We start from the raw sequence: 6,844 nt of genomic DNA on the forward strand, positions 1-6,844 counted from the left end.
TATTCTTTCATCATGGTGAATTCAAAGGTTGAGACTTCTTCAAATAGTGAGACAAAACTATGTAATTTAGATGGTGTTCAAAAAGTAATTGGGAATGTGATATTCTTTTGTGTTTCCCTCAAAGGTAAAATTGTTCCCTCGCCATGAAACTGTTCAATTAAATGAGAGTAATTTTATTTTTTTGGAAGCATCAAATAAATTTGATTCCTGAAGGGTATGGAATGACGGGTTACATTTTGGGAACTCTATCCATGAAACTATTCAATTAAATGAGAGTAATTTTATTTTTTGGAAGCATCAAATAAATTTGATTCCTAAAGGGTATGGAATGACGGGTTACATTTTGGGAACTCTATCTATTCCAGCAAAGTTCATACTTGGGAGTGATGGTAAATTGGTTGGCAATCCCATGTTTCTTATGTACAAATAACAAGATAAACTTTTAGTTTCTTGGATTTTGTCAACAATTTCGAATGAGATTCTTCCTTATCTTACTAGTGCAAATACAAGTCTAAAGGTTTGGTCAACCATTGTTCGTAGATGTCCTACTTAATCAAGCATAAAGATCTCGAACTCGAGACACACTTCACATTCACGAAAAAAAGGTTATTTGACAATTAAAGAGTATTTGACCAAGATTAAAGGTTTGTGTAACACTTTGAATGCTACAGAAAGTGTCGTTACTAAGCAAGAGCACTTACAAGTCTCACTACAGAGTATGAGTTGGTTAGAGTAGTTGCTTCAGCCACAGCAATATATTTGGATTTACTCACTGAGATGTTGGTTGATTATGAAACAAGGCAAATGGATTTCATTTCCACCATGCCTATGCAAGCAAATCTTGTTCAACAGCAAAATAACAAGCCAATGATACTAGTAGAGGTCATAATAAGGTGCAACAAGATTTTGGAAGTTAGAAGAATGGATGTGGTTTTTAGTATAATAATTGGAACGGTTATCAATAGAATGAGCAAAGCAATTATCAAGGTGGTCGTTATCAATAAAGTAACAGATGTGGTTATAAAGGGGGTATGGTTATAGACGTGGTAGAAGTTATAAAGGAAGAGAAAGTCGTTTCCAGTACAATAATAGGCCACAGTGTCAACCAGAAGTGAAACACCTTAAACCCAATCTAGACGTTATGGTCGAATTTGACGATTTCACATAGTAGTGCTTTTCGAAAAAATATGTTGTCGCTAAATCCCCTTTTTCTATTTAACCATTTTTTTCATTATCTTATGTTAATTTCAAATCGTGTCGTTCGTTTTCAACACATTATTCATTTACAAATCGTTATTCAATTTCAAAACATTTTTTTATTGCGGAAGCTTTTAAACAGTTTGCGTATTCGTGGTATTTTTGATAAAATATTAATTTTATTTGAAAACTTGAGTTTTACCTAACAGTAGCAGATTTAAATCATAAAATCGTAGAAAATCCAAATTTAAACCAAAATTCGTGTAAAAGAAGTAAAATCATAAATAGGTAATAAATAGTGTAAAAGAAGTCGTGTGGCCACCACTGAGTCCTCTGTCGCACCAATCTGCCTATATTTAGGGATTACCTGTACAGATTAAACAGAATGTGTGAGTTTACGTAAACTTAGTGTGTAATCCCCATACAAATGAACAGACAGTAAATAGATAATCACAATCTGGGCTTAAGCCTTTTTCAGTATCAGTATCAGTCTAGTTTGGGCCTTAGCCCATCTCAGTACAAAAACAGTCATGCAGTAAGGCTTTAGCCCATCACATTATCAGTAACAGTAACATATATGCAGTCACAAAAATCCTACCCATCCAGCCTCTACACACCAGCTTCGTCCAACCCTACACTCCATGTGGGGATATAATCAACCCACCATCCCTACACTCCAAGTAGTATCGAATGCAGCACTAGATAGTAGTTTGCAGCTGAGCTACCAGTAAATTAGGCTCGAGGCCTTTCAGTATACTTCCTCCGAACATTATAATCCCCAACCCAATGCAATGCAATATACAAATATGACATGCTATAACATAATATCATGCATGTAAACAAGACATACAGTATCAAATCAATGGGACATCATCATGCTTAATCATATCAGTCATACAGTCATTTCAGTCAATTAAGGGTCTAGGTAAGCTTACTGACCCTACAGTAGGTCCACAATCGACTCAGGTGACCCGTGCAACCTTAGCAATAAAATAGTGAAAATGGGCCTCGTGATCCATTTTAATGTGACCCGTGCTAGTTAATTGTTCATGTGTTTCCACTATTTACTTATATGATCCTTCAAAGTTGTCCACTTGAGTCACTATTACTAAATTATTTGTATCTTAAGTTGTCCACTAGACTTAAGTACCTTTCTACCATAAAATTTCCAGAAGTTTTGGTTTATCCAATAAGTACAAAAAAAAATTTAAACTTACCCCTATTCTGCTGTCTGACAGCTTCGACTCTTCTTTACTAAAAATTAGTTTTCTCTTAGTACAAAATTTGGATGACGTTTCCATTTGTTTCTATTGAAAATAGACTCATTAATAGTTTAAACATGTAAATTTTAACCCCTAATTATTTTTCTCCAAATTTTGATAATTTTCCAAAGCCAGAACATGGGAACCCGAATTCATTCTGACCTTATCTCACTAAGTTTATTATAACTCACGATTTACAATTTCATTACTTACATCGTTTCTTCTATGAGAAACTAGACTCAATAAGCTTTAATATTATATCTTTTCATCCTCTAATTAAATTTCCCTAATTTATGGTGATTTTTCAAATTTAGCCTACTGCTGCTGTCCAAACAGCAAGCAATTTTGACTTTTCGTCGAATCCCTTATTTTTGTGTTTCAAGTACACACTTAGTTTCGATTCGAAGCTAAAGCCACCACGAGCACTCTAGAACCTATTATTGACCAACATTTCACTCAATTAGTCACTTAAATGATCGAATTAAACTTAACCCCAAAACGGAAAAGTCATCTTCCAAGCGGAAAAACCCTTACCTTACGAACTACGGACACTTCCTTCTATAACTCGACACTAGCACAACCCCTCACACTAGATTTTTGGCTATCAACACAGTTAAATAAAGGTTCCCCAATTAATAACTTAAAAACCAAAATTTTAAAGCACCAATATCACTTACCGAACGAGTGTGACTCTATGTTGCACAATATGACGAATTGAAAACAAAGTTGAAAAGAGAAAGGAAGGAAAAAGGTGGATTCAGCAATAAGGAGGGCAAAATTTGACAACAAAGGAAAAATAGAGAGGAAAACAGCAGAGAATTTTAGCATGAGAGAAGAAAAAATAACTGGGTAACTCCTAAATTCCCTATTTTGCTCCTAATAAACCATATCCGTTTCAACTACTTCAGTATTCCAGTCCATCTCAAACACCCACACAACATTAGCAGCAAAAATAATGCCCAAGTACAGACTCAAACACAAGACCACCCTCACACTAACACTTCACTTATCCACCAGACCAGCAGGCCCATTCTGACACTATTTTACAAACAACTCCACTTAAACCTTTTAAGCAAGGCTAATGCTTCAATCATTAAAAATTTCAAAATTTTCCTAAGTCAAGGCTTGAACTTGGAACCTCTTACACACACCCAGAACACTTAACCACTAAAGCAAACCGATATTTATGTCAATTAATTATAAAAAACATAAACAGGTATTTTTAGGGTGTTACAAGAAGTGCTTTTATCATTTTGATCAAACATTCTCTAGGTTTTCTCCCTGGTTTAATAATGAACAACCTATGAATGCTCCTATGACTGTTAACTAAGCATTCATTTGTTCCAACAGACACATCGAGAGTGCTTTTATTACTTGTCAACCAGTTATTCCCTTTCTTTAGAATCAATCCCAGTTTTGTAACTCATTAGTGACTCATTTTCCTCCTGCTTCTCAATATTAGCCTATTAGTGGTGTTCCTAGTCCCATGTTTACTCATGTACCTCACACACAACTAGGAGATTCTTTAGGGTCAAATTCATCATTTTAGATGAACTGGTACCACTCATCATATCACTAGTGACTTGGCAAATTTGAAAATATGGTTGAATACATAGAAAAAATAGATTAATTATGGGTAATGGTGCTTCTATTCTTGTGGTGCATACTGGTTTAGCATATCTTTTTGCTACAAGTTGAGTTTCTCATCTAAATAAAGTTTTACATGTTCATGATGTGTACAAGAACTTGTTGTCAGTTTCTTAGTTTGCTCTAGATAATAATATCTAGATATGGGATACTTGGTTGACAAGGCACATTCATGAAGGTCTACATTGGTTTGATCCAGTTCCTTCTAAGTACAAGTCGAGTTCAAATTGGTCTATTGCACCTAAAGTTGTTTCAATTGTTTAAAATGTTGTTTTGTCTAATAATAATGACTTAAGCTCTTCTATTGGCTCCTCAAAGTCAGATTGTAAAAGTATAGAACTTTGGCATAATTGAATGGGTCATCCTTTTACAAGGGTTCTTCAAGTTATGCTAAAATATTATAGTATCGATGTTGATGAATAAAAACTCGACTCTATTTACGCTGCTTGTCAAAAATGAAAAGCTCATAAAATTGTCTCCCATTTGCCTACCACTAATGAGTATAAAACTTCTTTTAATCATGTTGTTTCTGATTTGTGGGGACTAGTGCATGTTGCTTCTAAGGGGTGTTGGTACTATGTTTCATTTTTAGATGTCTTTAGTAGGCACACATGGATATACCTTCTTAAAAGTAAGTCTGAATTGCTCAATTGTTTTCTTCAGTTCCAGAAACTTGTAGAAGTTCAGTTTAAAACAAAGACTAATGCTTTCCAAAGTGATTGGATGGTGAATTTTGACCTCTCACAGTTATGTTAGCTCAATCAGGGATACAACGAAGACTGACATGTTCTCACAACTTGGAGTAAAATGGTTTTAGAACATAAATTGAATAAAATGCAAAATATTAGGGGCATTCAAATAAAAAAATTAAACTGATATATATATATTTATAATCAGATAATATAAGATGTTTGTAATTGATAATTTGAATTGAATTATTGAATAGATCAGAAATTGGACCAAATTGAAGATAATCGGGGAAATGGCAAAATTTGTTATTTAGTCCTTAGAGCATTGTTTGTGTAACACCCTATACCCTATCTAGTCACCAACCTGAGCTATAAGGTGTTACAGCTATAAAACTCTAACATTTGTCATAATTTATATAAAGATAATCAAAATAATTCATCATCAATCATTTTTATGCTTTTCAATCAATTTAGGACCTAATTCAAGCTTACGGAATATTTAAAACAAATCAGGATCAATTCTGGATTAAATTGAAATATGATAAGCCATAAAAGTAACATATTTTTAATCCCATTCTTGATGCGTTTTTGGATGAATTATTATGTAAATTAGTGAATTTGATGATACTAATCCTTTAAATTCATGTTTCTATACTTAGGTGAGCATATGAGAGTGAAAGAAGCGAAAAACAAGCCAAAATTAGACAAAAAGAGTTGTTTTTAGGATCCACACGGCCTGGGCATTTCCACACAAGTTGGGCTCACACGGGCTGGCCACATGCCCATGTGCTAGCCCGTGTTGATTTCATAACCTACTTCCTAAATACGCGGAAAAACCCAATTTTTAAGCTTTCTGAACATTCTAAAGTCTACAAATACCAATTAAAAGAAGACCTAGGAGGGCAATCAGAGAAGATGAGAGAAAACACTCGAAGAACACCATTGGAATCAACTCAGAAGTGGATCTCCCTCAAGATTGAAGATCTCCATTTAATTTCTTTTGAAGTTTTATTGAGTTTCTTTATGTCTTATAGATATCCTAGCTTTGAGATATTCCTATTTAGGATTATGAACTAAATTATCTAGATACCTAGGGAGGATGAAACCTATGATGAATCTTATTATTTAATTTATGTTTTAAACGATAAACACTTTATTCTTGTTCTAAATTATGTATGCTTATTTTGTGTTTTAATATTTTGGGGATATTAATTCATGTTTAATGGACTTATTTCAATGGAGCAAAAGTCCATGTTTAAGAGTAGATCTAGCATAATTGAGTGAAGTTGCATGCAATCCTAGAAATAGGAGGACATAAATCTACCGAATTAGAGTTAAATTTAATAGGGGAATCCATAGATCGAGTTAATATGACTATAGGGGTTTTAATTAGAAAGAGATTTCAGTTAATCAACCTAGAGTTAATTGTTCTTACTTTGGAAAGAGATATTAGCATAATTTAGGGATTTTTATGGATCAAGACACAAGTGAATAAATCGTTTAATTCATATTCATAATAATAGGTGAAGTCTAGATGGATTCTTTCCTGAGTATTGTATTTCTTATTGGTTATCTTCAATTATTTTCCTATTTTATCTCTGTTGCATTCTTAGTTAAATTAGATTAGTAAATTTAGATAAAAAAACAATCACTTCAATTTGTCGGCTAAATAATAGAAAAAAATGGTAATTACTAGTACTTTTAGTCCTCGTGGATACGATATTCCCTACTCACCATAACTATACTATTGTTCGATAGGTGCGCTTGCCTTAGTCGTATTTATAGTTAGTTTAGTGACCATCAAAATTTCTATAAAAATTTGAACAAAAGTGTAAACAAGTATCACACGACAGGACGTGTGACAAAGGTCAGCTCGTGTAGCTCTAAACATGGCCGTGTGGCCACTCCACACGTCCGTGTGCTCAAACCGTGTATCTAATTGTGACCGTGTAAAAAAATCTTGCTCCTAAAATCAAACAGTCACACGACCATGTGGGAGACTGTGTGTAGAACACGGTCGTGTGACAATCCGTGTCTCAGGCTGTGTGC

This window comes from Gossypium hirsutum, chromosome D12 (genome assembly GCF_007990345.1).
Source record: "Gossypium hirsutum isolate 1008001.06 chromosome D12, Gossypium_hirsutum_v2.1, whole genome shotgun sequence".
NCBI lineage: Eukaryota > Viridiplantae > Streptophyta > Magnoliopsida > Malvales > Malvaceae > Gossypium > Gossypium hirsutum.